At 31.7% G+C, this 7,297-nt stretch overlaps 1 long non-coding RNA gene across 1 annotated transcript; it reads right to left on the bottom strand.

Annotated features, from left to right (window-relative positions):
• Positions 1 to 3,712: 3,712 nt before the first annotated feature.
• On the bottom strand, positions 3,713 to 7,052 carry LOC127851334 (uncharacterized). Its single transcript, XR_008035736.1, has 4 exons — positions 7,004 to 7,052; positions 5,895 to 5,959; positions 5,501 to 5,628; positions 3,713 to 4,857 (listed from the first exon to the last, which is right to left on the bottom strand). It is a non-coding gene; the product is annotated as an uncharacterized LOC127851334 (long non-coding RNA).
• Positions 7,053 to 7,297: the final 245 nt, after the last annotated feature.

Genomic DNA, 7,297 nt, shown 5'->3' with positions numbered 1-7,297 from the left:
AGCCGATTCAGAATAAGCCAGCCAATATGATTTTAATTGATTAGTTGACTTATTAATTAACTGACTGACATTTTGTCGACAATGCATTTAACGCAACTTGTTAGCTCTAAGCCGATTAAAAACAGTTTGTCGATTATATTACTTTAATAAAGCAAACTGTGAAAACAATATGTATGTTGAATAATGGCCCATTCCTTAAAATCCACTTCCAACATATAACTTCTAACGAACAATCGCGGTCGATCTGTGGGTCATTCGTACTCAAAGAAACACATGGGTGTGATACTCGATTTTCTAAACAATTTCTTTATTGCGCAATAGTGCTCCTATTTGAACTCAATATTTTAAATCAATTATTTTAACGATGTTTAAAAAAATAATTAGCAACAGGCTTATCATGTCATATAGAACTGATTTGTACAGAATTGGAACTCTGGTGATTGAATACATGTATATATATATATATATATATATATATATAATTGAATGCTTGTATTGTTGTATTGTATGTAATTGAGACTATTATAAAGAATAAATATATATATATATATATATATATATGGGTTTACATGATTCGAAATGCAAAAGTCTCTGATATTTCTAATTAAGAAAGTTTACCTACAATTGTCTATGTATATATATATATATATATATATATATATATATATATATATATATATATATATATATATATATATATATATATATATATAATTGAATGCTTGTATTGTTGTATTGTATGTAATTGAGACTATTATAAAGAATAAATCTTCATGTCTTACTCTACACTACGATGGTTATTCACCAAAAGCCTCTTCGATGCCTTTCTTAGGCAAACCATCATAATTTTAAGTTTAATAAAGAACAACATATCAACTTCTTATGCGGTTCTTATTGTTTTATTCCGTTCAGTTTTGTTTCACTTATTCTAGTAAATGTAAATAAGGAACGAATGAAATTGCTTACAATAATGAATGAATCATTGTTAGGGCTGTCAATTTAATGCATGAACTAATGTCCGGGCTGTCAAAATAACGTTGGAACGAATGTCCGGATTGGGAAAAAAATGTGGAAACGATTGTCCGGGATGAAAAAAAAAATTTGGAACGAATATCCTTATTGTCAAAATTAGCGTAGGAACGATTGATTGTGGGAACGAATGTCCGGGAATCGTTTCGTACACTACCGTACACTCTTCATAGGACTACGTAATGACGGAGTTTAATTTTACCGGTAACCGTTGAATACGTTAAATGTTAAGCATTAATTTGATAAAATATTAAAAATGTATGGGTATTAAGCACTTCATAATAATGATTTAACTGCTAATACAGTATTTAGTTTCTGACAATCTGTTTGGCAAAAATAACTTTCAATTTTTACAAAATCTTACATATCTAATTAAAGCAACAGTTGAGTATTTGTCTTTCAACAACTCTGAGAAATTACTATGCAATACCACTACCACGAGAAGACACGGGGGTATCATAAATTATGTGGAAATGACCAGACATCCGCAACGTGTGGTTTATGACACCTTGCTGTTATTTAATATATATCGGCACATTATCTGATCATAACGAGATAATGGGTTTGTGCTGAACAAAGGGACGATTAAACAACAGATATAGCAATAAACAAGATTATTGATAGATCTTTGATTAAACACCGCGATAAAAAGGCTCAAACTAACAGTGTCGAAATTTGTGCAAACATGTGAATAAAAACAAGTACTTTAATCAAGAAAATGTATTGACACTTAAAATGGGAAGTATATATTTACTGACGATGTCATCTTGTGTTGACAATATCGTAACGTCAAAAGCGTGATGTGTTGAAATTAGATGCGGCATTGCGTGGTATTATAAACGGCATCACGTTTCGCCTCGTTCTGGATTTCTGCGAGTCACGTGACTTCGCGCTCTTATCGATTTTGGCTTATTGTGAAAAGGGTATATTGCATGGAAATAGACGAAAATAAACATTTAACCTGCGGAAAACACGTTTTTCAAATGGAATATTAAAATCATACCATAAACCTTAATCACAGCATTAGTAATACGAGTTTTCCTTCAATGAACATTAAATTAAGCATTTAAACATAGTGACTAGCTGTTGTTTTTCAGCAATAGGCAATCTGTTGTTTTACAGCAATATGTGTAATACACAAAAACTTAATAAAAGCATAGAATTTAGTTATCCAATAAAAAATAAATATTATTACAAACTTTAAACAAAGCTACACACTGTTGTTGAGCACAGACATTAAATCTACATAGATAAATAAAATGTTACAATAGAGTAAAGAAATGATTCATGTTCCTTCTCAATGTTCATACATGTGCCATTCATGGTATCAAGAAAGACATATCAATATCTGTGAAAACACAATCACATGGCAAAACAAAAATCCACCACCTTCCTGATCTTTAGCTGATGTGCCATAACAGCACGTACATAAATCAACTCGATTGTTAGTTCTTTGCTCTTTATTCAATTGTTAACATAGTTTCCAAGTCCATATAAATCTTTAAATTAGTTGTTAATGCAATATTTCCAAGTCCATGTAATTCTCCAAGTACCTAACAACGTTTCCAAGACATGAAAAAATCCGTCCAAATCCATCCTGATACGACCCCACCCCTAAGGGGTCCCTGAAGATAATCCTCTAGCGTTCCTCCTATGTGTTAAATCCTTATTGTTCCTTTTTTAGTGTCCAAAAACGCATTGCTAATATACAGGTATCGTTACATAAACATGTCAACTTGATGAGTCAAACCAATTTGTTGAAGTGCATACACGGGCGTATTTATTATCTGGTAATTGCACCGACACGAAAACAAATATCATTTAAAGGGACTGAACCCATTTACAAGCGTGCTTCTACTGTCAACAAACTAATTTGTTCCGGCTATACTGACGTAAACCAGGACATGCATTATTGCGAACAACATATATACATCGTTATTGCGACATACCTCATTTGAGGTATGTCGCATAATTGATGTATATATCTTGTTCAGTGTTGCTTCACTTTTTGTCCTTCAAAGATTCTCAGGCGCTGATTTTTCTTCTCGCAATAAAAAACCACGTGTTTCGATTTGAGAGCAAAACACAATGATGTTCCTTTTGCATTTTATGATGATGAAGTACTGTCTTCAATTCGTTGTGGAAGTCGTTGTTTCGCGATGTCGATCTTCAAAAGCGTGATCTTGAAATCTCGATCTTTCATTTGCGTTGTGGTGATACAAGCATTAGTTGTTCAAAATCATGGCAAACATTTATAAATATCCCCTTAGTTATTGTTATACATCGTCATGACAACTTACTGTGACACCTTATTCAAAAGATACATTCTTTACAACGAAAAATATCAGTCAATTCCTCAAAATATACTTCGAATAAGCACATGACAGTTTGACATCTGACAAGTCATTTACTTGATATGACCTGTGTATTTGTGTCATTTTTTTATGTTTCATGTCATAAACGCCAAATAGCACCATTTTGAATGAAATGACATCAAGTACTTCAATAAGTATCAAATGACGTCTTAATTCAATAAGTATCAGTACATGTTATGTTGATCAGTTCGTGTTGATAACAACTCCAATATTCGCATATTTCGATGTACATAATAGATTACAAAATACAGAATTAATTTTAGTATTATAAATCATAAATACTCGTGGTTGCCAAGGAAACAAACATGTTCTTTATTGTATTTATTACCATTTTAAAGAATTTAAGACAACATCATAACAGCAAAATAAAATAATGCCATAGACAGATATGGAACATCATAAATATGTTAATTATTAAAAAAAATGTTTGCACATTTTCTTGAAATAGGCGTGTATTCAGAAATTGAACAGTTTGTATAGCTACAAATTTGAAACTAAAATGAATAACTGCTCATGATACAATTTGTGTTTTGCATCTATACTGCCAGACATGTTTTTATTTCGCAATTCTATTTTATTAAACAATTGATAAAATTAATTAGACAAATTTAATTAAGTTACTTTACAGTTGCTATGGAAACAGTGCATTTTCAATTGCATATACATGCTATGTTTAATCAACAATATATGTATAGTTAATATATTATTCAACTAAGCATAAGTGTAGATAGAAAACAAAATTTACTTATTTCATATGTAGAGGTTCAAAAACATGATTTTTAACTTAAACAAAATTATAGCAATCAGCAAGACATTTAATGGCACACATCATCATAGATTGAACGTTACACTCCACAATGTTTGTTTACCGGTAAAAATGATATACATGTATAGATAACATGATTACATGTGTTTACATCACATATCTTGATGTCAGTATGAACTACAACAGTATTTGTGATTTTATTTTTAGAACCCATACCAGGCATACAATACAATATATTTATCATACTGTACAGAATATTTTATAGTTAGATCACTATGAGTGAGTTTTTCATTATTAATCATAAAACAGATTTTCAAGTATCTGAATTAGTTTGCAGAAACAACAAAACTGTATACATTACTAAAGTCATTACATTCCCTAAACATACTTAACATGCTTAATATGCTCACTTATGGATGACAGACAGTTAAAAACAACATAAGATACACATTGCTGATATTGCGTACTACAAATTCATGCATATCAATCAAATTGTATTTTTGTTATTCCTTGATAAAAAAAATGATGTGTTAAGTCTGGAATAAAACACTGTATCTGTTAAAAAAAGTCAATCACAACACAATATATTGTCCATATTATCATCTACACAATGTCCAAACTGTCAGTAAGATGTAAACTTGGTAAGCTAAGGTTGCACCAGGATTGGCAACATGCATTTTCGAAGATCTGCAATGATAAAAAATACATAAATAACTGATTACATATAAGCAACCTTCTACGAACACATCAATAATACATCACAGAATGGAGACCACAAACTTGTCCACAATTTATTGAAATTATATTCAATATAAAATGCAATATTTGTCAGTCTTCATCGTTATTTTTCTTTTTAAAACTAATCTTTGCAAAAATAGCATAACAAATTATAAATAAATGTATATCATCAAGATGAAAACATTATTGTTTGGTACATAACTCTCTCTGAAATATGTCTTAAATACATCATTAAAATTCAATTGTGTATGCTTAAATGTGACTGTGTAAATACTTTTCCCAAACTGAAAAAACACATTTATTTCTTCAAATCCGGCTGTTCACACTATTTTTACCTTTTCATAAATCAACCACATGTTAACATTCCCTTTTTGAATTTACTATGCAATGTCCCTCCAGGATAAAACACTTAAAATTGAGGCATGTGAAAATAACAACTGGCCTGTAAATTATTTCTCCTCATAGGCCAGTCTGTGAATTGTGACGGTTTTTCGCCATGTTTGCCAGACAAGCACAGAGAACAGAAAATAGTCAATGTTCTAAATTAAAAAAAGAATACAAAGTATAATATTTATTAATTACTTTATCATACATGTATTAATTGTTGTCACCATAGTGTTGAATACAAGGATGAACTTTACTGGTTACATGCTAATCTCTTCCTTGTCATGACTGCTTTATCAAAAGCTGCTTTATCAAAAGCGTAAACTGTTGTCCATCCTGTAACAAATTCATTTTTCTTTAAACACATAATTCTCTGTTTTAAACAAAACATCCTATGCATAAGATAATCTTTTTTTTATTACACAGGAAAAAACTGTTTAAAGCTTAACACATATAAGTTAAAAAATGCAGTTTGTAAGTCTTCTTTTACTTCCAATCCATCACTCCTCCTGAATAGAAGATGTGCTGGCGCTTATAGGTTATGGGTTGAAAAATGTACAAAGGTGCTCAGTTTGATGTTAATTTACATGGTCATATCATACCTGATAATAATGAGCACATCTTTTGGTGTTCGCACTTTGTCTTTTCGCTCAATCTGTATTTTTAGCTGAAATAAATGAATGAAGAGTTGAGGTTTAAGACAATAATTTATATATTTTCGAATTGATCACGAACACAGCCATATATATGGACATAAGCAACTAGAACATATAACAAGAAAAGAAACATAAAAAATATACTAACAATTATCATCAAATAGAATTAATAATATTGCTGACACATTGATTGTGTAGTCACTTCGAATAAATTTGTTATTGCTTACATGCTATTTTGTGATTGCACAAAGCTTTGCAAAGGAAATTTGAATGTTGATTATACAACCCTATTCAGGTCACAATTTGTCTGTTGTCAACTGATCAACTGTTAAATAATTATCTTAAAGTTTATAAAGTGATAGAAAAATACGGAAAGGGTAATATATGGACAAGACTTTTAAACGAAATGTCATTGCTTTCATTATAGAAAAGTTCAACAACAAATGTTAAATTGAGAAGTGTTTTAGATTTTGACAACTTTCAGGGAAAAACACACACACTTGACATAGCAATATCGTCTAAAATCTTCTGTAGTGAAATAAGGTCACTTCCAACAGCCTTGCTGTTGGGCTAGCTATTTAGCGACGTGGTTACAGTGTCGGACTACCACTCTGGAGGTCGTGTGTTCAATCCCCGGCTTGAGCTCAGTATTTTCACATTAATGGCGACGAGGCAAAAAAGAACTGTGAATGCGGAATGGGTCTGAGCTGTTTAATGGTTTCTGGGAGGGCCATGCGGATGCAAGACATGCTGTAGCGGGCGTGTCTGGGCCTTGAAACATTAAAAGGCAGAGGAGTGTAGTGAAATAAGGTCACTTTCAACAGCCTTGCTGTTGGGCTAGCTCTTTAGCGACGTGGTTAAAGTGTCGGACTACCACTCTGGAGGTCGTGGGTTCAATCCCCGGCATGAGCTCAGTATTTTCACATTACTTAATTGTGACACCCACAAGGCCACAACGGCTCATACACACACCATGATTGATGGAAGAGATTCAGTTTACAAACAAAGTTGCAATTTGTTGAAGAAAAACAACTCAAAAAGTAAGAAAAACTCACCTTGAAAAAAGCAGGAAGTTTATCAGAAAATGAACAATGTCGAACTGTGCCCTACTGTATTGATTAAATGTTAAATAAGCTGAGGTTAATTTAAACCATATAAAATCCAAAACAAAATACGGAAAAGTATTGTTCCCTTAACTTAATAATCTTGGTTTAGGTTTTTCTTCAAACTAAAACTTTTGTTTTATCACAAGAAGTTGGATGACAAAGTACGCGAAACGGTTATCACAAGTTTAAGTCATTTTTCTCGGAAACGACGTCAGCGCCAAAAGGGTCAAAATCTCATGCCCT

This window comes from Dreissena polymorpha, chromosome 11, assembly GCF_020536995.1.
Source record: "Dreissena polymorpha isolate Duluth1 chromosome 11, UMN_Dpol_1.0, whole genome shotgun sequence".
Taxonomy (NCBI): domain Eukaryota; kingdom Metazoa; phylum Mollusca; class Bivalvia; order Myida; family Dreissenidae; genus Dreissena; species Dreissena polymorpha.
This window is presented reverse-complemented; position numbering and strand designations above follow the sequence as displayed.